The sequence below is a fragment of the Thamnophis sirtalis genome, unplaced genomic scaffold (genome assembly GCF_051295495.1).
Source record: "Thamnophis sirtalis isolate CommonGarterSnake01/CBP01778 unplaced genomic scaffold, rThaSir2_p1.2 scaffold_6, whole genome shotgun sequence".
In the NCBI taxonomy this organism is placed as follows: Eukaryota; Metazoa; Chordata; class Lepidosauria; order Squamata; family Natricidae; genus Thamnophis; species Thamnophis sirtalis.
Genome location: NW_028261386.1, coordinates 25,551,735 through 25,576,370, shown reverse-complemented (window position 1 = coordinate 25,576,370; position 24,636 = coordinate 25,551,735). Strand labels below are relative to the sequence as shown.

At 42.3% G+C, this 24,636-nt stretch overlaps 1 protein-coding gene across 2 annotated transcripts in view; it reads right to left on the bottom strand.

Moving 5' to 3' along the window:
- The window catches only part of EXTL3 (exostosin like glycosyltransferase 3), a 149,478-nt gene that overhangs the window by 97,312 nt on the left and 27,530 nt on the right, over positions 1–24,636 (bottom strand). The window lies entirely within an intron of this gene.

Below are 24,636 nucleotides of genomic sequence, written 5' to 3'. Positions count from 1 at the left end.
ATAGAAACCCAGCCTGGTTATCTGCCTGGTCAAAATCCTCCATGGAAAGGGGAGGGGAATGGGCAACCCCCCCACTGCACTCCCTCAAGGAATCTGGTGACCTAGGGGGAGAACCCTGCCTGGAAGGGCCCCTTAGGGGTGACCTGGACCTGGAGGGGGAGGGACTGATCCTGCCCTGCAGAGCCCTCAACTTCTCTGCCCTGGAGAAAGTTCTCACCAAGGCTCTGTGTCTCCTAGCTTCATCTCTTTGGCTGGCACGGGAAGGGCGAGTGTCAGCCGAGGCTTTAAGCCTCCTGGAAGAGGCAGTTGGACACTGCTTGGTGGAAGTCCCCTCCCCAGGAGACATGGGGGGAAGGGGATCTACCTGCCATCACGCAACTACTTATGACCACTCCTTGTGGTTCCTGTGATTCGCTCCTCACCCCCACCTCCGCAGCTAGAATAGCAAAGTCCTCACTCCTTTCGTCACGCACCCCGAATTTAAAACACCGCCGGGGTGCGTTTCGGGGTTGCTGCGGCTTCTCATGGAGTCTGCTGCTGCTGTGCTGCTTCCCAGCTGCCTCTGCCGCTCCTGGGGCTTCTGTGGCCTTCGTGCGGCCCACGAACACTTCTGCGCCCTCTTTTAATGCTGCTGCAGCAAGACACACCCTCTTTTAGGCTTCTGGGCTGTCGGGCTGGAAACCAGAGCCCTTTAGCCCCCACCGGCACCGATCTGCCCTCTCAGGGCTCCACGTGGTCACCAGCCAAAATAGCCACCGGGACAGCGACCCAGCCACCGGAGGCTCCAAGCCCTGAGATTTAACTCTCGAGTAGCTGGAAAAACCGCAGCTAATAGCAGGGACTTACTGGGAAGTGAAGGAAGGGTCTCCTTGTGAGAAGGAAGCAAGTTGAGTTGAGGATGGTCCATAAAAGTTGAATCAGATCAGGAGTCAAGAATTTACAACTTCTCTTTGGCCAGACTGGATTGAAACTGGAGTCAGAGGAGAGGAGTCCAGAGGCGTGGCTTCAGCTTCAACCCAGTCTCGAGGCCAATTGGCTGTGATAATACCATCTCTGGCCCATCCTGCAAACTCACTCTGGAAAATCTGTCAGTTTGGCAGATGGAATCTCACCAAGCTCAAGGTTGACTCAGCCTTCCATCCTTCCGAGGTTAGTAAAATGAGGACCCAGATTTTTGGTGGCAATATACTGACTCTATGAAATGCTTAGAGAGGGCTATAAAGCATTATGAAGCGGTATAGAAATCTAGGTGCTGTTGCTATTGCTATCCAGGAAGCAAGAGATCCATGGAGTAATATGAGAATTTTTTAAGAGCTGCAGTTCCAGGCTTCATCAACACTCCAGATCTCTTCGTGGCATGATAGGGAAGGTGTTTATGCATTAAAAAAATCTATAATCCTGAACAATTTAGACAGCTACATGAAAAATAAAACTAAATATATCAATAGAAGTGGCCACATAATTAGCCAACTTTGTAGAAAATGTTTGAAACTATTGATACAATGAAAATTGGAGAAGCTCCAGGGCCAGATGTGATTCCTATAAAATACTTTAAAAATTGAAGGCGCTTGGCTTCTATTTTGTTGAAAATATTTGTCAGTTTCATAGTTTGAGGCCTATACAACAAGTTATTTTTAAAAGAGGCAGGAGACCTCTGAACTGTGAAAACTGGTTAACATTACATGTCTATGCCAATTTATTTATATTACGTATATGCTCACTCATCTCAGATTGGTGGCTAAAGATTAAAACAACAACATTACTATACTGCCTCTAGCAACCAAGAATAAAACACTAATTCCGTTCACCAGAAATGCATCAACAGTGAAGTTTTTGTAATAGCTACTATGGCACAAAAATTCAAAAAGTATTATCTTCAATAATATTTCCTACACAATCTAGTTTTATGAAAGGGTCTTAAGCCTCTGATAATATTGAAGTTAGTGCATTTATTATCATGTAAAGATCAGAAATAAATTATCCTGGCATCACTAGATGCAGGAAAAGCCTTTATGTTATTGCAAATTGAATTTTTGATGCAATTGATGAAGAAATTGGATTTCCTAATCAAATTTATTTCTTGGCAAAAAAATTATTTGAATACCTTTGCTCACATAATTACAGATGGGATTGTTTCCTCTCTACATAAAGGAATATGTATCAAAGACTCACTTTTATTTCTGCTTACATTTTAGCACCTGTGGCATGTTTAATAAGAAATGCAACAACCACTCAGGAATCCTATGAAGTAGAATGTAAATATAAGTTGCAAGTTTGACAGCTTAAGTACAGTTGGCCATCCTGTTATGAAAACCCCCATCAAGAAAGCCATAGAAAGCTACTGGAGAAAAACAGATAGCAATCTAGGTTTGAGGAAGTTTGAATTGCTGAAGGCATGTTGATTCCAGGAGAACATAAGGTAAGATTCCTGGCTAGGAATCTGTGGAAGGCTATGACAGAGACCAATTGTGTGTGAGTATGTGGGTGTTAACCTTTTCTTAGAGCAGATGGTCTTGCACTGAGAACGAAGCAAGAAAAATAGGTCCTGTGAACCCTATACTTATCCAGAGGTGGGTATTCAGCAGGTTCTGACCAGTTCTGGAGAACCGGTAATGGAAATTTTAAGTAGTTCAGAGAATTGGTAAATATCACCCCTGACTAGCCCGGCCCCCATCTATTCTCTGCCCCCCGAGTCCCATCTGATCAGGAGGGATTAGGGATTTTGTAGTAACCTTCCCCTGGAATGAGGAGGGAATGGAGATTTTACAGTATCCTTCCCCTGCCACGCCCGCCATACCATGTCCACAGAACCAATATTAAAAAAAAATTTGAATCCCACCTCTGTAACTCATCTCCAAATGGGGAGGTAGTGTAGGAAAACTGTATTTCTGAACAGCCACAAGTTTAAGTTAGGTAATGTTGCACAGAGAGAAGCCATTAACGTAGATAGATTGGTGCAAGTAGTAATTAATCACTGCCATATTCCCACTCCTTTTCAGCTGGTTTTAGACACTCCAAACAAAACTCTCAATGCATGCTGTTATCAGGGAGGTGTGCAGCTGAACAGTCTGGATCAAATGCCTGTTTTCCCCAAAACAAAACAGAAAAGTTTCCTGATTTCTTTCTAAGATATGGGATTATTTAGACAATGAAAGAATTATGAATTGGAATTCCTTACAGGTTGAAGAAATAAATATATGCAACAACAACAAAAAACTGGCAATGCAGCAGTGCTTTCTCCTGTCTACGTCAGAACAAAACCCTCTTTGTTATGAAAGCAAATCTTTGCACGTTCTTCTGTTGAGCTCAGATACAATTCTATATTTTTGCTTCTTTCTTGGTACAAGAAACCATCCCAAGCATACCAATGGCTGGCCTCAAAAATGTATAAAGCGAAAAACTTGCAAAAATGATTAAACGTCTCCTACCTAGAGCAGAAGACGCCCTAGGAAAGTGGGTAAAGTTCAGCGGGTAAAAAAATCCATGGATCACTGCTCAGTGTGAATTTAGGAAAGAGAAGGAACAATGCATTCACACTGCAAGAATGAAAGAAGTCGAAAGGGAAATAGAAGTTGCTAAGATGTGAGCAATTTTAGAACCTTTGCCCAGAAATAAAAATATACCTCCGGAAAATGGTAATCATTTTGATCAGGCAAAAGCAAACAAGATTCTAAAGTGGACCTGCAGTTTTCTACTTTGGAGCAATAGCCTGTAGCTAATGGCTCAGATTCTCTAGAAACAATATCTGATTCGCAGCAGGAAAGAGAGAAACACAAATGCACTTTTCATTATGCTAACACTTCATGCTGCGAAAGTTTTAGATGAACCCTTTTGAAGCTACTGCCAATAAGCCACACCACATCACCTTCAGTGCACCACAACAAAGCCTTTGTGATTTTGTTGAAGGAAGTTTTAATTCTTGCTTTAAACCACTAATTTTAGCAGACACAAATTAAAGTGGCTGAAATGTAAAAGCTATCCCATGTTGATTTTACATTGTTGTTGTTATTATGGTTCACTGTACTGTCAGCTAGATGTTCAGACTGGATTTGGAATTTTTATCCTTTTATCCTTCCTAAGGAACTGGGATAAGAAGATGTGGATGTTTGTTGGTGCATCAGTGGTGGGTTCCGGATCCCATTCCAACTGGTACGGTTGGAACAGGCCCAGCGTCGCCCACATGGAGGTGCACAGCGCACACGCATGCATGGCACACACATGCCTTGTACCTGCCTGCGCAAGCCTCCGCGATACTCCGGCTGCTCGGCAGAGTAGGTACTTTACGCACCATGCGCATGCGCAGAAGCGCCAAAGGCTTAAAGGACAGGCAAGGAGCTCGGATGGGCAGGTGGGCCCTCCGGAGCACCATACCGGAACGGTACCCTGTGCTCTGGGCAGGCTCCAGTACACCCGTACCGGGGCCTACCACCTGCACCACATGTAAAGTTGCATTTTGCAATTGACTAATGTTGATTTTGTCAATGCCAATGGTATTCAAGTAGTGGTCCAGTTGTTTTGAGATTGCACCCAAGGCACCTATTAGTAATAGTATTACTTTTGCTTTCTTTTGCCATAGTCATTCTATTTCTATATGGAGGTCTTCTCTTTGCATTTTGTTATCTTCTCCAGTTCTTTCTCTTCTGTTCTACTGTCTCCAAGTACTGCCATGTCCATTATCCAGACTTTTTTGTCTTTCTTATTGAGTGCTATGTGGCAGATGCCTGCCAGTTTGTAAGTAACGTACTTTAGCTTCTTCATTTTCTGTGACTTTCTCTATTTTATGGTCCCATCAGTTCTCGCTTACAGGCAAATGTTATTTCTTACAGATCTGCCAATGCAGCATTGTTGCTACTTTGCCATGCTGTTATTTGTAGTCAGTCTGTGAGATCTTCTTGCAACAGCTAACCAGGGGCTCCACTCTTTCTTCAGCATTATTATTATTATTAAATGTAATAATAATCATGATTGCTTACTCCACCATATATGGAAGCCACACAGTATACATCATCTCATTGTGACAAATAAACATGTCTAAGAACAGGCTACTTGATCTTTGCTTCAAATACTGCTAGCATCAAGAGGCTTGGGGCTCAATAGTAACTCATTACAAGGCTATTATTATTATTACTGTGTGAAATTTGATTATTGATTACTGTGTGAAATCCACATTATTGTAAAACTCTCCATGTTCTTTTCCTTTACAATATTACAATACAGCACCACTGAATATGCTGAAGTATTTATTCATCTATTCAATCCACAAGTGCTTATTTTAATGCTCTGCATTACAATTATTTGGGGGAGGGGAGAAAAATTACATGTAGGTTTAACAAAAACAGTCCAAACACCAACCTTGAAGATAACATTGTAAAATTATATCTGCCTCCTCACTTAGCTCAGCACTGCCTATTATTTCCATGTACACCTCTCTCCCATCCTTCTCACCCACATACAATATAAGTACTCTGGTACCATGAGAAAAAGGAGAGTATTATTAGAGGGCCACTTCCTTGTGTTACAATGTTGGTTAGTGTTTCTCCTACTTGGAAACAGTGAAAGAAAAGCGTAGATATCACAGAGGTTATAGGGGTGTCTTCTAAAACGAGAACATCACTGTCCATTGAAAAAGATTTATTTTAAAAAAAACAAACAGAAACTTGAAATTAGAGTGACATGACCAGGTTTCACTGATAGATACAAATAAGCTAAAGCAAAAAGTGGATATGAAGAGACAGGCATTTGTCTCATTCACGGCGAACTCTTTGCTGAACAAACATTAACACCACTACTGCAGCTTTCTGCAACAAATCCGATGTTTGACACATCATATTATTACAATATATAAAAAAAGAAAACAAGACCGAAGTGCTGGTTCCTTTTCTAAGTATCCATCCCCAACTGGCTTAATATATTTAAATCAATTTTGTTAAACATCCTCCTGTCAATGCAAATCCCTCAAGCATGCAATTTTAAAACACAGACAATAAAACTTAGTATCAAACTGCAGCAGTAATCTTTAAATCAATAACATCTAGTCGAGCTAAAAAAACAATTTGAAAACTACTTATAAAAATTCTCTGCCTTTAAATATAAGATTTAATAGAGGCAATGGAAAGAGGAAATATTCCAAATACAAGGGGCCACAATCGAGAAAGCCCGTAGGAAGCCGACTCACTAATTTGACAATCAGAAGGACCTGGAGCCAAACTTCTAGTAATGGAAAAGAATTCAGGCAGTGGAGTATAGAAACCTTAAAGGCTTTCTTTAAGCCTTTGGAACACAAAATTACACAATTCTTTTTTTTATGTAACCCTGCTAGAAATGCTGCCCCACCCAGGTGTCGTATTGTAAGGGGTCCCTAGACAATTTTAAGAGGCTTAAATTTAATGTAAGTCAACGATTAAAACCCACAGCAACCCATAGGACTGAAAAAATGTGGCATGCTTTGGAACAGCCTGGTACAGTCTAAGGAGCGTCAATTGCATTCGGAAATTTTTCCTGTTCCTCTTCTAGGACGAGAAGCAGAAATGCTCTTCCAGCTGGCAGCTGAACAATCTATTGAGAATGCAACAGCCAAGTTATTAATGGGAAAGAGCATTGCCCTCCATCTGATTTCCTGGCCCAACTAAAAGGGAGAGTCGTGATCATTAAAGCTTCATTCAGTTTAGGAAGAGGATATCCGGAAGACCCTTATCCTTTATTTATGAGGGGCCCCCAGGGTCCTTTAGTGTGCCTCAATAATCTCAGAGCTGATTGTGTCAGGGACTGCAAATTCTGTTTCTCAAATCAAACTCATCTCTCTCTCTCTCTCTCTCTCTCTCTCTCTCTCGCTCTCTTTAATCACTGCCTGATAATCTAGCATAAGATCCCTTCTTATAAAAGCTTTTGGGCCATGCCAAAAGAGAACGTTTAAGCTACTAGAGATGGACATTCAACATTGATTTAATGACTTCTTAATTTTCAGAAATGGCTTAAGAACTGTGAGGAAACAAACCCCCCAAAACCTAGCATTTTAGGAAATGTGTACAGGTTTAAGGAGATTCCGAAGACCTGTTCTGCAACCTGGCTTCTGGTAAATGAGTGCTTCATGGCGGGCAACACCCATTTTGTAAGAGTCCAACAAGGTTCTCAAAATTTCTGATATGCAAACTATCTTACAGAGAAGATGATCTCTGATTTTAGGGAGGAGTGCCACTCTACTTTCTGTAGGGATTCTCAGTCATCCAGGTCATGGTTGCCCCAAAGGTGCTTTTTCAGAAGGCAACTGTTTTATAATTTTTCTTTGAAGATGTTTCGCTTCTCATCCAAGAAGCTTCTTCAGCTCTGGCAGAACAGTGGGAAATGGAAGGATTTGGGATGAACACCCTTTCAATGTTGTGGGAGTAGGAATGGATTTCCAGAGAAACAATTGCAGACTACAAGAACCAAGAGCTCTACTTAGGTGACCCAGAAGACACAGATAAACCTTCAAGTGCTTCAACGACCCTCTAAAAGGATGCAAATGACCAGCTGTCTGCAAGGAATATAAATCCTTCCATTCCCCACCATCCTGTCAGAGCTGAAGAAGCTTCTTAGATGAGAAAGGGCGTTGGTACTTACCTGATACGCCTCTTCTCATAGTGGGGGGAGGAGTATCCAGGATGGGTGTTGACTTTGTCCTCTCATGATTGGATGAGTCAGATAAGCTCTTTGGGTAACGCCCCCTGGCCAGCAGGACTACCCATTCTTTTGACGAAGAGCTCCATCCGACTCGTTGCACCATTCACTCCAGACTCTTAATTCAGTTCTTAGCTTTTATCGTCTTCAACATCAATATTTATATAACTTCATAAAACTGTGAACATAAAACTTAGTCATACAAACATAGTCAGGGAGGGACTGGATACTCCTCCCCCCACTATGAGAAGAGGCGTATCAGGTAAGTACCAACGCCCTTTCTCCATAGTGAGGGGGGAGGAGTATCCAGGATGGGACGTACCAAAGCCTGCACGTCCCTAGGGAGGGAGACCCCAGAGGCCCCATGTCCCCCGCTTGTGCCAGTTGAGGCGTGGGCTCCGCCCTGTGAACCACCTGCAACGCCCTGCGTCCAAGGGGCCCTGCGTCCAAGAGGCTTTTGCCCTGCGGGGTAAAAGAGTCCAGTTTATGGGTCCTAGCAAAGGGAGAGGGGGAAGCCCACGTGGCTGCCCTGCAGATTCCGGCCAGGGCTGTCTGCGTGGCCCAGGCCCTGGATGTGGCTGCGCTCCGCGTGGAGTGAGCTGTGATATGATTGGTGTCTGAAAGCCCTGTGATTGGTATGCAGTGGCAACGCAGGTTTGCAACCACCTACCTATTGTGGTGGAAGTCACCCTGTTACCCAGGCCCCTATTGGAAGGAAACAAACAGAGCTTCGGATTTCCTGACTGGCCTGGTTCTCCTGAGATAATCCTCAGGGCCCTCCTTATGCCCAGAGTGAGCCCCTTCTTTCCCCCCCGTCTGGACAGAAGTTGGGCAAATCAGTTCCTGGGTTTGATGGAAGCAGAAGCCCACCTTGGGATGAAGGGCGTAACCCCACTCTGTCTTAGTGGGGGAAGCAGAGACCCTCCCCGGTGGAGAGCTTGCCGTTCATATATCTGCCTGGCGGGGGGGGATGGCCACCAGAAAGGCCACCGTGAGAATCAGGAACTTAAGGGAAGCTGTTCGTAAAGGCTCAGATGGAGCGCCTATTGGAGCGTCCCCTACCCTGTGTAAGTCCCAGGAATGGTACTTGAACGCTGCGTGCGGTTTGGGGTTGGAAGCCCCCTTGAGGAATTGTCTGACCACAGGAAGGTGAGTCAAGCTCTGGTTCCTGCCACGCAGGACAACTGGCGAGAAGTCTGGGACCTGTCTCCTAATTGTGTTAGAAGCTAACCCTCTGTCCCGGCCTGCCTGGAAGAGGTCCAGAATCTGAGGCACTGAGGCCTGGCTAGGATTGTGCCCCAGGGAATTACACCATGAGGCAGAGGCCTGCCACATGGAGCCATATATACGCTCTGTGGAAGGTGTGCGGGCAGTCTGGATAGTCTGCATCACCCTGGGGGGGGGGGGAGGGTCTTTCCCCAGGATGCTCCGTTCCAAGAGCTAAGCGGTCAGCTGGAGCCATTGACGGTCTGGATGCTCCAGCGACCCCTGGTTAAGGGATATTCCCTCCAGGGGGAATCTCCATGGCCTCTCCGTTGAAGGCGACTGGAGCTCTGCAACCACAGTCTCCGGGGCCAGAGAGGCACCAAGAGAACCCCTTCTGCCCCCTCCCGAAGGGTTTCCCATATGACCCTGGGGATCAGGGGTAAGGGCGGAAGGCATACCGACAACCCCTGGTCCAGGGGCTTCGCAGATCGTCCGCCCCTTCTGCCCCCCCCCCATGTCTGGTACCTGGAGATGACCCTCAGGAGCTGAGCGTTGAGGGCGTGGCGGATAAGTCGATCTCCGGGTGTCCGAAGCACTCTGCCATTTCCTTGAAGATTGCTGGCTGCAGCTTCCGCTCCAAACTGTCCCCTTGGTCCGGCTGAGCCAGTCGGCTCTGATGTATCCCACCCCTGCTATATGTTCTGCCCTCAGCGAAAGTTGTCTAAATTCATAGGCTATCTGAGGTGCTTCTGCGATCTCTCATAGTCGGGCATCCCATTCTGAGTTTGTGGTGGGTTCTGGCATGGGGACCAGCCTATCTGACCCTTTTTTCCCCCCTGGCCATAAGGGTGCTATGATTCTATGGCTAGGATTAGCGCAGAGATATTCTGAATGTAAACACCGATGGAGTTTAATGGGCGGCCACTAGAGTGTGTGTAACGATGAAGAGAGGGAAGCTAAGGCTCACAATAAAGGCCTGCCACAAAGGTAAAATAATAATAATAACAAGAATCACAACAACAATAATAATAATAAAATGAAATACAAAAAGGGGGGGCATCTTCCCGCCTGATAAAACCAAGAAAGATTAAGGAAACAATTGGTCCCTTGCTGGGAGAAAGTGGCCCGAAGGTGACAGGCAGCAGGGGTAGAGCCGAACTATTTAACTCGTGCTTGGCATCTGTCTTTACCAGCAGGGATAAACTATCCAACCTATCAAAAACAGCACCCCAAATTCAGATTAGGGACCCAAGATGAGATAGGGAAGAAATGGTAGCCTGTCTATCTTAGGCAAGGTCCAATTCCCAGGACCGGGTTACACCCCAGGGATCTGAAGGAGCTGGCGGATGAGATCTCCAAACAACTGAAACTATATCTATCAGAGCTCCTGGAGTACCGGAGAACCACTATAGAATTGCTGATGTGATTCCCCCCCTTCAGAAAGTGAGAAAACCGTCTCGAGAGCCCAAAGCCAACATGGGTTTGTCAAAAACAGATCATACTAGACTAGCCATAATGAATGTTGTGTTTTATAGTTAATTTTTTATTCACGTTTCTTTTATGTCTTGTTTTGCACTCCCTTCCCCCATTGTTGTAAGCCGCCCTGAGTCCCCTCAGGGAAAAGGGCGGCCTATAAATGTTCAATAAATCTAAATCTACAAATCTTCTTAGATTACGGTGACAACCCTAGTGGACCATAGGAATGCCATTGATATAGTTAACTTGGACTTCAGCAAGTCCTGATAAGGTAGACCATAACCTACTACTAGATAAAGTAGAAGACTGAGGATTAGACCTAGTCACACCAGGTGCCTTGGTAACTGGTGCACACACCTATACTCCTCAATGGGACTGCCTCTTCATGGAGGGAAGAGTGCAGTGAGTCCCCCAAGGCTCAGGTTGAGCCCAGTACTCTTCAACATCTTCATCAGTGATTTGAATGAGGGTGTTAGGTGTGTAAGCTAACATTTGGGATAGCAAAATAAATGCCATGATAGTAGTACTGTTTCTTTAAGAACTGCTGTTATCTCAAGCGGTCATGAGAAGGAGCCAGAATGACTGTTAGCTCTCTGTTTGTTAAATGCTGATGGGGGGGGGGGTCATCAGGTTAGCAGGTGACCCCAAGCTGGCAGGAATAGCCAACACTTCAGAATACAGGCTAAAGATACAGAAGGATCTTGGTACCCTTGAGCATTGGGCACTACCTAGGGAAATGGGATTCAAAGAGGTAAGGTTCTACCTTTAGGCAACGAAGGTGAAGTGCACAGGTACAGAATACCTTGCTCCACAGTAGTAACTGTGAAGGGGATCTTGAAGTCCTGGTGGACCACCCTTTAATCTGAGCCAGCGGTGTGCAATAGCTGCCAGAAAACCTAACACAGTTTTTGGCTGCATAAACAGAGGAATAGAATCAAGCTCCCGTGAAGTGTTCATTCCACCTTATAAGGCCTTGGAAAGGCCAGATTGGAATTCTGCATTCAATTTGGTCACCATGATGTAGAAAGGATGTGGGGGTTCTAGGGAGAGTGCAGAGAAGAGCAACAGAGGGATCAGGCTGGAGGCTAAGGCCTATGAAGAACGGTTGCAGGAATTGGGCAGGTCTAGTTTACTGAAAGGAAAGACTAGTGGAGACGTGATAGTAGTGTTCCAATATCTCAGGGGTTGCCACAGGGAAGAGGCAACCTGATTATCCTCCAAGGCATCTGAGTGCAGAATTAGAAGTAATGGGTGGAATCTAATAAGGAGAGAAGCAACTTAGAACTGGGGAGAAATTTCCTGACAGTTAGACAATTAATCAGTGGAACAACCTGCCTCCGGACGTTGTGAATGCCCCAACAGTGGAAGATTTTTAAGCAGCTGTTGGATGGTAATAGCTATAGCAGTTAGAATTATATACTGCTTCATAGGTCTTTCAGCCCTCTCTAAGTGGTTTACAGAGTCAGCTGTTAACCATTGAGCTACAGGGCTGACTAGTAATGATAGCCATTTGTCTGAAATGGTGTAGGAATTTCTGCTTAGGCGAGGGGTTGGGCTAGAAGACCTACAAGGTTCCTGCCCCTTCTGCTATTGTATTGCATAGTATTGTATTGTATAGCATTTGCTCTTTGCCTATTCACCCCCACCCTTGGAAAGCCTTGGGGGAGGGGGGTAATCTCTAACCTGATTGGAGGTTCTTCTGTCTCTCCCTGGGGGCTGAATACTCTTCCTTGGCTTGGCCACGTGGGGCCCCTCCCCCCTTCTTTCCAAATGGTTTTGCAAGGCAATTGCCATCGCCCCGCCCTCAGAACTTAGCCACAAAAAACAGCTTTTGTTTTGCCTCCTACTCAGGGACTTCCCGCCCCTCCCCCCTCCTTCTCCTACTCAAGGAGAATTTTCTTAAGGGTGAAGGAGACTTAGCCCCCCCAAAAAAACGCAGCTCTTGCAGGAAGCCTTTTTCTGATGGCCTTCTCGCCAAGTCTCTTTCTCCTCCTTAAAGGAGAGTGTCCTTAAGGGTGGGGGGGGGGGGCTTTTCCTGTTACTATGCAGTTAGAAAGGGAGAGAACGGGCTTTTAGGCAGGATTTCTGAAGCACCAAGCCGAAGGGAATCCTCCTCTGGGAGGTGAGGAGTTCTCAGGTTGGGGGGGGGGGGTTCGTGCAGTCTTGATTCATCTAGGAAGTAGGGGGGGGAGATCCACCGCCTGCCTCTAACTCCCTTAACAAGCCTCCTGTTGGCCCTTTGCTGCATCCCCCGCCCTTGGCTAATGCCTCTGCGATGGTTTCTCACCTTTCAAGGGCTCCACAAGCCTCCGGTTGTGGCTGGAGGGCTGAGAGTTGAGGCTCTGAGCTGCTGGGGGTAGCCATCTTGGACCATGTGGTTTCAAGATGGCCCCGGCTCCAAATTCAAACGGCTCCTCCTTGCTGGAGCACATGGAAATGGCTTTTGCCTTTGCAGGCTTGCCATGGCTGCAGCTCTCTCCCCTGTCTTCCGCAGCTCTTTTTAAGCCTTCCCGGCTCTCACCTTGTCGGCTGCCAGCACAGGTGTTCCAGGGTATTTTAGCCAGCTTCGTGGCTCAACCCGAGGGGAGCAGAGGAGCGCTTCTGCTCCTGATTAGCCTCTGCATCAAGGGCTGCTTCTAGGAAGCATATTGCCCTCTCCTCCTGCCTGCCCGGCAATTGTCCTCCCTGAGTGACTCCGTCTCACTCAGTGGCCAGGGCAGCGTGCCGCCCCAGGGGGCTTGTGGCAGTCCAGTCCTTGCAGGAGGAGGCTGTGTTCGATGAAGGGAGGCAGGATTCGCCGGATCCAAGTTTATTTTCCTTACTCCTTTGTAAATTACTGGAGTTACTGAGTAGTGCAACTTTTCCTTGAGGAGATGAGTCAGAAGAATGGGTAGTCCTGCTGGCCAGGGGGCGTTACCCAAAGAGCTTATCTGACTCATCCAATCATGAGAGGACAAAGTCAACACCCATCCTGGATACTCCTCCCCCCTCACTATGGAGAAGTGAAACATCTTCAAAAGAAAAACAAAAAAGCCCAGTTGCCTACAGAAAAAGCACCTTTGTGACACTCTAATTGCAGATAAGGTTGAAAAGCAAGTTAAAGGAAGGAAAACAGGTGTTTTCAACCCGTGGCACGACATAACCGCGAAAGTCAAAAGTGCGCCGACAACACTGCGGTGCTAAAACCGCGAAAGTCAAAAGCGTGCAACAACAGCGCGCCAACAACAGTGCGCCGACAGAAGCGCGATTTAACTTAAGGTAAGGTTTAGGGTTAGGTTTAGGGTTAGGTTTAGGGTTAGGTTTAGGGTTAGGTTTAGGGTTAGGTTTAGGGTTAGGTTTAGGGTTAGGTTTAGGGTTAGGTTTAGGGTTAGGTTTAGGGTTAGGTTTAGGGTTAGGTTTAGGGTTAGGTTTAGGGTTAGGTTTAGGGTTAGGTTTAGGGTTATGTTACAGCGCGCTTCTGTTGGCGCGCTGTTGTCGGCGCGCTGTTGTCGCGTGCGCTGTTGTCGGCGCGCTGTTGTCGCGCGGTTTTGACGGCGCGGTTTTGACGGCGCGCTTTAGTGACACGCGCTTTAGTCGACCGCGGTTTTGTGGTGGAACCTTTTCAACCTAACAAATACCTCGTCCTCCCAATATGCACTTCATATGACTTTTCTCTAAACTGGAGGCAAAGTTCAACCCCCTCATAATTTTAGATACTCTTTTCTACCATATTATTTTCAAGACTGGGCAAACTCAAATTATGTTTTATTTTCAAAACTTTTCCTAACTATCCCTATTTAAAGTTTGTAGGGTTTTTTTTAAATTGCCTAACAAGTGCAGATCTTTTTTAGGTTACTGAATCATACCGAAGATGTTCCCATGGCACTTTTATTATAATTTCAGGATCCTTCTTAGAGTTCAGATGCCTAAATTGGAATTTTAAAAGAAAACACAGCTGTTGTTTTCTTTAAATGAACTGTAAGAGGGATGCATCTTGCTGAAATAATACCTCTCTTCACAGTGACATGCAAAATAGAAGTTTTGCAAAAAGACCACATGAGATTGTGAATTGAATCTCTAAATTATCATGCATTTAGCACTCTTTACATTGCATAGTTCTACAGTTTATGTTCATGCAACTAGTCCTCATGGTGTTCTACAATTACATATATGACATTTAGCAAATCTCACTTTTCCAATTTTCCACCAAATATCTACCTCCAATTTAGTCAGGTCAGAATTTATATTAATAATAACGGCTATAACCATCTCAAGTCTCCTCTGGGTAAAAATACAGGATATAATTGAAAATGAATGAATGAATGAATGAATGAACGAATGAATGAACGAATGAATGAACAAAAGCTGTCGTGCTGTGTCATGATACCATCCTGTTGTCCTTTGTTCCTCCCATGTTATCTACTTTAGCCTGTACTATACCTTAAGCACAACAGCCAATTATTGCTACAGATAATTTTTGTATAAAAAACTGAAATTTAAGGAACACTTAATAGATAAATGCCACAATGCATTCCTAGAGGATGGGACTGCTTATAAATATTGTAACAATGTAACTGTCTCCAGTGAAATAACCATAAACCTGCTTTTATGAAATCATACAGACAAGCAGTACTATTTCCTTGTCAAATAACTGTGTAGCAGAGGTTAGGAAGCAGATGTTAGAGAATGAAACCTAGTGCAAATTAAAACTTTTAAAATATATACTGTATATAAGCAAATGCAAAATATCCTTCTAAAACTGTTAAACAATATACCCCTTTGCAGTTTCTTCCCACTGTACTCAATGGAACTCATAAAAAGGAGGAAAAGGTAGGAACTAAACCTAAATTTTTCAATTTATCCATATACTTTATGCTTAGGAGGGCACCAATTACCTACCACAATCAATTCTGAGTGTTTGATTATAATTATTTTCTTGATGTGATAGTGCATGTCAATCGGAATGATAGTTAAAGTCAGAAAGGAGAAAAATGTAATTGTCAATATAAGTATAAACATCTGTGTAGCTATCAACACATACTGATAGCTATTTAGCAAGAAGTACAATGCTAAAAAGAACTGTATTATTCATATTGGAACACTTTACAGTTTGCATTATTAATTGAATAATCAAGGCAATTTTATCCACCCACATCCTTTCTACAACCAAATGGTCAGGTTATTTAAAGTCTGGCCTTCTGGCACTTTAAAACCAATACTCTTATTATCATATAGTCTTTGTGTTTGGTAGGTGGGTTGAAACTGTTGCTCTTGCTGCAGGAAACTATTATACTGCAAGTGCCCCTGAGGAAATATTTTGGAAGGATATTTAAAGACCTGCTACACCTCCATGAACATTGAAATAATGGGAAAACTCAAACTATCTTTAAAAAGCACAGACAAAAGCCTCCTCAGAATTAAACAGCCATTTCATATATTGCCGCCAAACTATTCATTTCCTCTAAAACTTTTCAGAATTCATTGAGCTTCACAATTCAATATTAATTAGCTAGGCTACTATAGTAGCGGCTCTCTTTGGGAGATTTTTTATTAGCAATTGTTTCTGAAAACAAAGATGTGCAATTGAAAATCAGCTCTCTCTTTTTCTTTTGAAATCAGTTAACCCAGCTAGACCGCAACCAAAACTTCTAATTCATTCATTATCTATACCTGTGATAGCGAAGTGGCACATGGAGCCATGTTGTCTGGCATGCGCAGCGTCACCCGTTCCTCTTCTGGGTTTCTGGCACACATGCCCATGCAATGATCAGCTGGCATTTGTGCGGGCGGCAGTGCTGGAAACCCGAAGAGCCGGTCTTCCTTTTCCGGCATGAGCATGCATGTCAGCCAGCTGATCGGTGCGCGCATATGCATGCCAGTAACCAGAAGACTTGCAGGCCTGCATGCATGCACCCACCGGAAATCAGAAGTTCATTTTATGGCCTGCGCATGCCCCCTGGGCAGCTCCCCTTCCTGGTTGCAGCCCAGATGAGTGTGCATGCGTGAGCAAAGCACATGCATACACAATGCTCCCTTTTTGGCACTCAGAGCACACGAGCGCACTCCCTTTTTGGCACAATGATTGACACAGATGAGACTGTTAAATGTGCTCCATCAGCACTGTCTCCACCAGTATCTATGTATTTGTATATGTATATAGTGGGCTCCTACCGGTTAAGACTGGTTTGGCTGAACCGGTAGTAGCTTGGAAGGCTGGGTCGCTGGAACCGGCAGCGACCCAGGCCTACCACGCCCCTGAACATGTTCTCCTGGCGGCGCCATAGGCTGTATCATCTTGTTTTTTGCTTCTGCGCATGAGCAGAGCAATTTTACTTGTACTGTACATGCATGAGCAGCGGGCATCAAGTGCGCATGTGCAGTGTGTCCCTGAGCAAACCGACATTAGTCTTTGCTGGAACCCACCCCTGATGTATGTGTATGTATTTGTATTTGTATATGACTGATCTGCCTAGCAGTCCCCTGGTGCCCCTATCTTTGTTAGGCTTCAGGAAGTCATTAAAAACAGAAATGTTAAGAGAGCCTTTGATTGATAGATGCCATGAGTTGACCTGAATGTTGCTAACTGATTGTTTTATAATTGTATCTGTGTTTCAATTTTTAAGACACTTTTGCTTACTGCTATGTAACCATACTTATACCATGGATGTTTTCTTATTTTGCTGAGAATCTCTGTTGTGGGAAGCTAAATAAATGAATACATATGCACATATACAATCTGTCTAGAGAACAAGCCCCCTCACCCCCAAAAAAACATCATCAAGAAACAGGGTTGACACAGCGTGACTACAGTCAAATATCACTATATGATAATTATAATTTGGAAAGGCATCCCACCATTCCAGGTCACATGGCTTTGCCTCTTCCTCTCCAGCTTTCATGGTCAAATGCTAGAACTTGGGTTTTAAATTTATGGTGAGTGAGGGTGCCATCATCACTCAATAAATTGCAAACAAACCAATGGCATTATTTCATAGCTAATAACAATCAGTTGTGTCTCCTAATGTGAAGAGTTGGCACAGATAGAATCCAAAGACAGGACAAAGTAGAACATAAAACAGCAATATGTAGGTGAAAATCTCTGTGCAAAAGTTGCAAATAAAATCTTGATAAAAGAAAACGTAAAAACAGTCTCCATTCCCTTTAACAGAATCCTAATATCTCACAATTTATTAACCATTTGAGTTTGAGATTATTTCTTGTCTATATATTGTTTCTTGTGCCAAAAGCCACAAAGGTGTTTTTAGACACAGCCTAGATTTATATCTATAGGTCAGTGGTGGGTTTCAAAATTTTTTAGAACCTCTTCTATAGGTGTGGCCTGCTTTGTGGGAGTGGCTTGCCGGCCATGTGACCAAGTGGAAATGACTTGGCAGTCATGTGACTGGGTGGGCTTGGCCAACTTGTAAAATGTGGTGAAACTCACTTAACAATGCTCTTGCTTAGCAACCAAAATGTTGGCTCAGAAACTCTGGCATTTGAAGCATACAAGTCTTAAAGCTGTCAAGTTACAAGACCCCTAACCCTTCAGAAAAAAAAAACAACCAAGGGGTGTTCAAACTTGACAGCTTTAAGACTTGTGGTGCGAATGGTGAGCCAGCCAATCAGTGAGCGGTGGGTGGGGCAAGCGTGATGCGGACGGGCGGGGGAGGGAGCTGGAACCGGTTCTAAATGGCTCGGTAGATTTGTGGAACCTCTTCTATAGAAGAGGTTAGAACTGGCAGGAACCCACCCCTGCTATAGATAGTCCTCAACTCACAGCCATAATGGAGCCTGGAATTTCAATTGTAAGTTGAGGGACCATGTGGCCAACCTGATTTTATGAGTTTTTTGTAGCAATTGTTAAACAAATGCTACAGTTGTTAAATGAACACAATGCTTATTAACACCGCTTCCCAACAAAAAGGGAGATGACACTTTTGGAACTCAGGAGCTAGGCCATTAAGTATCTTTTGGGCAGGTCCACTGTAACTTCGAATCATCATTAACTGACAAATCATTAAGCAAGGATTACCTGTAGTCCATATTCTCAATATGGCACATCTAACATACCATATTTTTCAGACTATAAGATGCACTAGAGTATAAGATGCACCAAGATTTTGAAGAGGTAATTTTTTTTCAAAAAAAGTCTTTGCACTCTGCAGGTCTCCCAAACCCTCTGCACGCCTCGTTTTCTGCGGAAGACAGGGCATGCAGAGAGTTTGAGAGGCCTGCAAAGTGCTCCTGGGGACTGGTGGGGGGAGCATAAAAGAGCAAAAAACGGCCTGTTTTTCGTGAAAACAGGCCCATTTTTTGCCAATAAACAGGGCATGCATAGGCTTTGGGAATGCTCCTGGGGCTGGGGGGGCAAAAATGAGCAAAAAATGGCCAATTTTTTGCTCATTTTTGCCCTCCCCAGCCCCCAGGATAGCAATAGCAATAGCAGTAGACTTATATACCGCTTCATAGGGCTTTCAGCCCTCTCTAAGCGGTTTACAGAGAGTCAGCATATTGCCCCCAACAATCTGGGTCCTCATTTTACCCACCTCGGAAGGATGGAAGGCTGAGTCAACCCTGAGCCGGTGAGATTTGAACCGCTGAACTGCTGATCTAGTAGTAGCCTGCAGTGCTGCGTTTAACCACTGCGCCACCTTGGCTCCTTGGCTCAGGAACACTTTGCAGGCTTCCCAAACCCTCTGCACATCCATTTTTGTCGGGGCTGGGGTTTCAGGACGCCAAATATGCTGTATTCAGTGTATAAGACACACCCAGATTTTCACCCTCTTTTTGGGAGAAAAAAGGTGCATCTTATACTCCAAAAAATACAGTAGTTATCTGTGAAATCTATATTAATCTTAATTTTCGCATATCTGTGCCACTCAAACTTGGGCTCCTCTTTTTCTAACTCTAAGAGGCTTCTATTTCTTAGCAGCACCTATTCTTTAATCCAAGCCAACAACAGCCCCTATGCGCTTGCGTCATTGCCAGCTTCTTGAACATACCTGCATGTGTCCTGGCTGCACTTTTGGCGCACCCTTGGTTACCTGCGTATAACGCTCCCCAACCCACACTATGCCTTTTACACACACCCTCACATCCTCTTGTAATTTCAATATCATTTTTTTTCTTTTCGCAATTTGTATGCCAACCCCTTCTTTATTTCAAAGGGTTTTTTGTTTTGCATAATTCATTTTTATTTCCATCGATTACTATTAACATAGATAATTGTTGCCTTAGAAGCTTAATTTGTTGAGAAATACCTATCATCTCTGGAAACAACTTTCTTTTTTCTTTTTATCTCATCCAAAATAGTTTGTGTTTTCTCTTGCCTCTTCTTTTTGGAATTCACTATTATGTTGTATAAAGTATCCTCTTATGAAAGCTTTGCTTGAGTCCCAAACCATTCTTACATCTTACACCCTTAAGATTATTTTCAAAAAACTCTTTTCTTTTTATAGTCCCCCACTATTACTTCTTTCTGTAATAGCATTTCATTTAACCTCTAGCTGAAGGAACTGGGTTTTCATTTATAAAACAAACTTACTGGATCTAAAAAGTTCTTTGGTAATATCTCTACTTTATGCATTTTGTTAGTCAAATTCTTCAAAATCAAAACATGTCTATTCTTGGAAAAGATATATGTATTTTAGAAAAATAAATTTATTATCTTGAATTGCTCCTCACACCAAACTCAAAATTGTCTACCCAGTTTTTTTAAAAAAATGATAATGTAACTTGCATATTTTTTTTTTCTTAATTCCTAGAATTGAGAAAGAATGTTGGTTGAGATTCAGAGCAATTCCAAAGGATTTTGGTAAAAATGTTAGAGATAAGGTTATCAAACATTATCAATTTTTTTTAATGGGAGGAAGAGGTACTGAGGCAGAAAATGACAAAGTTTATAAAATAAATACAAGATTTCCAAAATTAAAACTGTTCCAAGGGATATCCTGATCAGAAAAAAGATAAGAAGACAAGAGACAAATTCTGCACAGCATTTTAATTCAAAATTGAAGATGTATAATACAGAATAATTGTGCTTAAAGACTTTCCAATTAGAATACTGCATAAGAGAAAAGTACTTATTTCTGACTGATAATTTTTGGTTAATGTTATTTCTGATAAAGATTCATAATCTAAGAAAATCAGAAATTGTAAATGTGGGCTAAGTAGAACCATCCAAAGATGAAAGTTCCCAAATTAAGTACACTTCATTATCATTCTGCATTTATTCAGATTTTTGCTCTATCTGTTCTCTCTCTCTGATATAAGCCTATATCTAAGCAACACATACAACATTTCCATATTTTCTTCCCACTGTACTTGTTCTCCTTTCAAAAAAGTTCTCTGACATCTGTTTTGTAATGGAATATTCAATATTGCATGGACTTTGGCACCATATTTTCACTGCCAAGTCAATTTGGCTGTACAGAGCTGAATTCTAAAGAATGTAACAGTAACTGCTAGAAATGAAGTAGATCAAAACAAAAGAACTCAGCAAGACTTCACAGAATGCAGAGTCTTTCAGAGTATGCTTGAAGATGAAGCTGCTGAAGTAAGAGGCGTCAAAATGTATGGACACAAACAGGCATGAGCACACACATACACACAAAATTACAGTAAATACAAGATAAATTAATCATTATGCCTACACAAGGCTTCTTGCTGAACACAGCATTCCCTACTCTGGGGCCTTTGGCTGTTATCACAATTGCTGAATCTGTTCATTTAATATTGATTTAATCCAGCCGTGAAAGTCTATGATAATAAAGTATTGGATAAGTCCTAAGAAAAATACAAGGTTCAGACTCAGAGGAGCATAATAACATAGCATAAAGTATAGACTAGATCCATCTGATTAAAGTCTAGGCCAGTCAATTTAACAATTTAAGACTTTTTTCAGAAAAAAATCTTACTGACTTTAATTAATATTATTCTCTAACGAATGTCTTCAGTACAATTTTAAAATGTTCAGTTAAAGTCTACAGAATTACATTTAAAAATTAATATTATAATACAGTAATACAACAAAATGTTTTCATATTTCAAGAAATATCTTTTCAACGCCAGCACATCCCGTGACATACTCACAATATCTAATAATAAGTTATAATGTGATTTATCTGATTTTGGCTTAGCATATCATATGAACTCAGAAAGTCATGGTTTAGCAACAAAGCATTTCAAACAAGTCCTGGTTTACTACAATGTGAGTATATTTTGCCCTTGCCTCTTCTCTGGTATATTAATAAAGCCCTCTTCCAGGGCTTATTCAACAAAACATTATTAAAACAAACTTAACCCTAACCATACAACCTAGATTAAGGAAACCATATTGCTAAGTCCTCGACTTGCGACCAGTCCTAAAGTCCTCAACTTACGATTGACAGCCAGCAACAGCTCAGCCACACCTGATTGGCTAAGGCGCACTGCACATATCCCTCTCCCAACAAATACAGTTGTTAAGAATTCTTCATCTATAAATATATGTTTACCAAGAATACATGATCCAAGGAATTTTCTATATTAACCTCACAGAAAAATAGATGGACAGATGAAATGGGCAAAGGCATTGTCTGATGAACACCCTATTCAAGAAGATTTACTTCCTGCGTTACCAAAAAAAGTATTCTTCGTTACCCAAAAAAAGCTTTTATTTAGACTTTGGAAAGAAAAGGACATTTGATATTTTCTTTATCTTAAGTATGTCTATATACAGAGCTGCCAACTATCATTCAAAGTTCCTTCACCATGTATTTATTTACTTACTTATAATTTGCCTTTCTATGCCCTTCAAGAGGTTTAAATGAAGATCTTCCTTTGTGTTATGATGAGTAGGTTGGACTGAGAGAGAGTGAGTAATATTAAGAAACTCATCCACTGAGGACAGCCTCAAATCTGGGTTTCCCCAGCCTTGGTCTAACACCTACACCACTAACTGAAACTTCAGTTGGTAGGGGAAAACATAAAAACAAATGTTACAGCAATGTTAAAACTAGCAGTAGTAGTATTTTCAAAGAATATAATCCAACATCATTAAAGGCATGCACAGTAATCCTCAGTCATCAATCAATCCAGGTTGATTGTCTACAAAATCTCAAATCACAATTAATTAATTAATGTGCACAAGACATTTTACAAGAGAAATTCAGATTCATTTTTAAATTGTACCAATATTTAATAACATTTGGTAAAGCCTTTCTGAATGCAAACAAAAACTAGAAGGCATACTTTATTTTATTTTATTTTTTTACTTTGGTCCTATATAGTTATGGAATGATTTTAGTCTGATGTTTATTGTCTTTGACTTCAGAGCTGTTAACGGTGATAATAAAAGAACTAGACAGGAAGTCTAGAGTAATGTAATGCAACATTCTGAATGAATGGGATCCATGAAAACATTGTGTTGTGTGACATGAATGGATACATAGAAACAAAATGATAGAGAACAGAAAAAGCAATTGGGCCATTCAAAGACCCACAATAAACAAGAATGTTGACTAGTAAAAATCTGCTTAGAAAAATAACTGTTTCAAATACACGATTTAAGTTGTAAGCTTATTTATATGTTATCTGAGGAAGTAATAAATATACATTTAAAAGCAGATTGATGTGATTGTTTACTATAAAGGACAGAGAGAATTACAATTAATATAGAGGTGAAGGTGAAAGTGAACAAAACATGATTTGGTGCTGTCAAAACAAATTACTAGAAAAGTGGACCTTAAAAATGAAAGTGAAAGAAACTGAAGTGAAAGTATGAGTTCTGCATGTAAAAGCATTAGAAAACAGATTAATATTTCAATAGACTAAGTGCAAACTGGACATAAGAAAAAATGTCAACACTGCTTGGAACAGAATGAAAAAAGTATGTAATTATCACAGTAGCGTGTAGAGTTATTTAGCTAGAAGCATGAAAAGAAATGCTTGGTAAAACTATAAGGGGCAAGTGTGAGAAAGAAAATACATATTTATTGATTTGGAGAAAGTATGCAATAAAGGCAATAGACATGAACTAGATAAGGTTTTGTTACATGCAAGTGAGAGATATGTCAAGCGAAATACAAAAGAAAACTGACTGAAGTTGGGTACTTAAGACTAAGAAGCCTGTATGTAGCTGAACAAAGAAGGACCAATACAAAAAATAATAAGAAGTTGAGGTGGTTTGAAGTCGTGTAGAGCAAGTGAATGGGGAACAAAAAGCAAATATACACATGAATGATAAGTGTAAAACAAATACAGTAAAGAAGAGTGAATGAATGGAGAGAAAGAAAAAGACCAAGAAAGGCTCTCAATGAATTCCTGAAAAAGAGATGAGAAATTTAAAAAACAAAATGAAATGTATGAATTGGTAAATAGATATGATCAAAGCAAGAATCGTTGCAAGGATGGAAAAATATGTAGAAGTACAGTAAAAGGGGTGGGTATAAATTTTGGGTGCTTCATCATTGGAGGTTTTTAAGAAGAGACTGGACAGTCACTTGTCTGAAATTGAATAGGATCTCCTGATGCAGCTGAGGGCTGGACTAGAGAACCTCCAAGATCCCTTCCTGCTCTATTTTGATTCTGATCCGATTCTGTCTTTATCCCACAACTTTAACTTCTTCAGTTTACTATTTGTTATTCTGTTGTGCTTTGCATAACACTGCTTAACACTCCTGAAAAGGAATAGGGTGTGTGTGTATGTATCTGTACACACATATACATATGCATATATTCTGAGCTGTGAGATGCCCTGAGAGCATTTCATTTGTGTAAGGTAAGAAATATCAATTCCTTCATTAAATTAAACGATCAAGAGAGCTCTTTGAATTGCAATGCTGCCTCTAGATGTCAGAGACACAGCCAACGCTTTCTCCTTCGGCAGATTCTTCACAATTAGGGCCCATGGACTCCTAACATCGTCACCCCATCAGTCCTCAATTTTGGGGGGTCCCTGCAGCACCACTCCATGTTGCATCCCTGAGCTACCCAAAAAGGGAGCAACATTGCTTTTCGACTGTACCATCTTGCAAAAAAAGGGGGGAGGAAGCAACACTTTCTTCTCCTCTAAAACCTTTCTTCGGACAGTGTCCAAAACGTAGCATATTTACACACCGACAGAACCCTTTCATCAGTTGTAGTATGATCCCTCTCACCCCCACACACCCCCTACTTGCCTTTTGAGCTTAGCTCTCCCTCCTGACGCCGCCGCAATATTAAGTCAATGGCTCCCACGATCCAGAAGCGTTCGCTTTTTTGAAGGGGAGAACGAGGCTGCTTGTTTTCCTCCTCGATCGCCTTCGTCAATACATTTCCTCTAATCTTCACCTCCAAGGT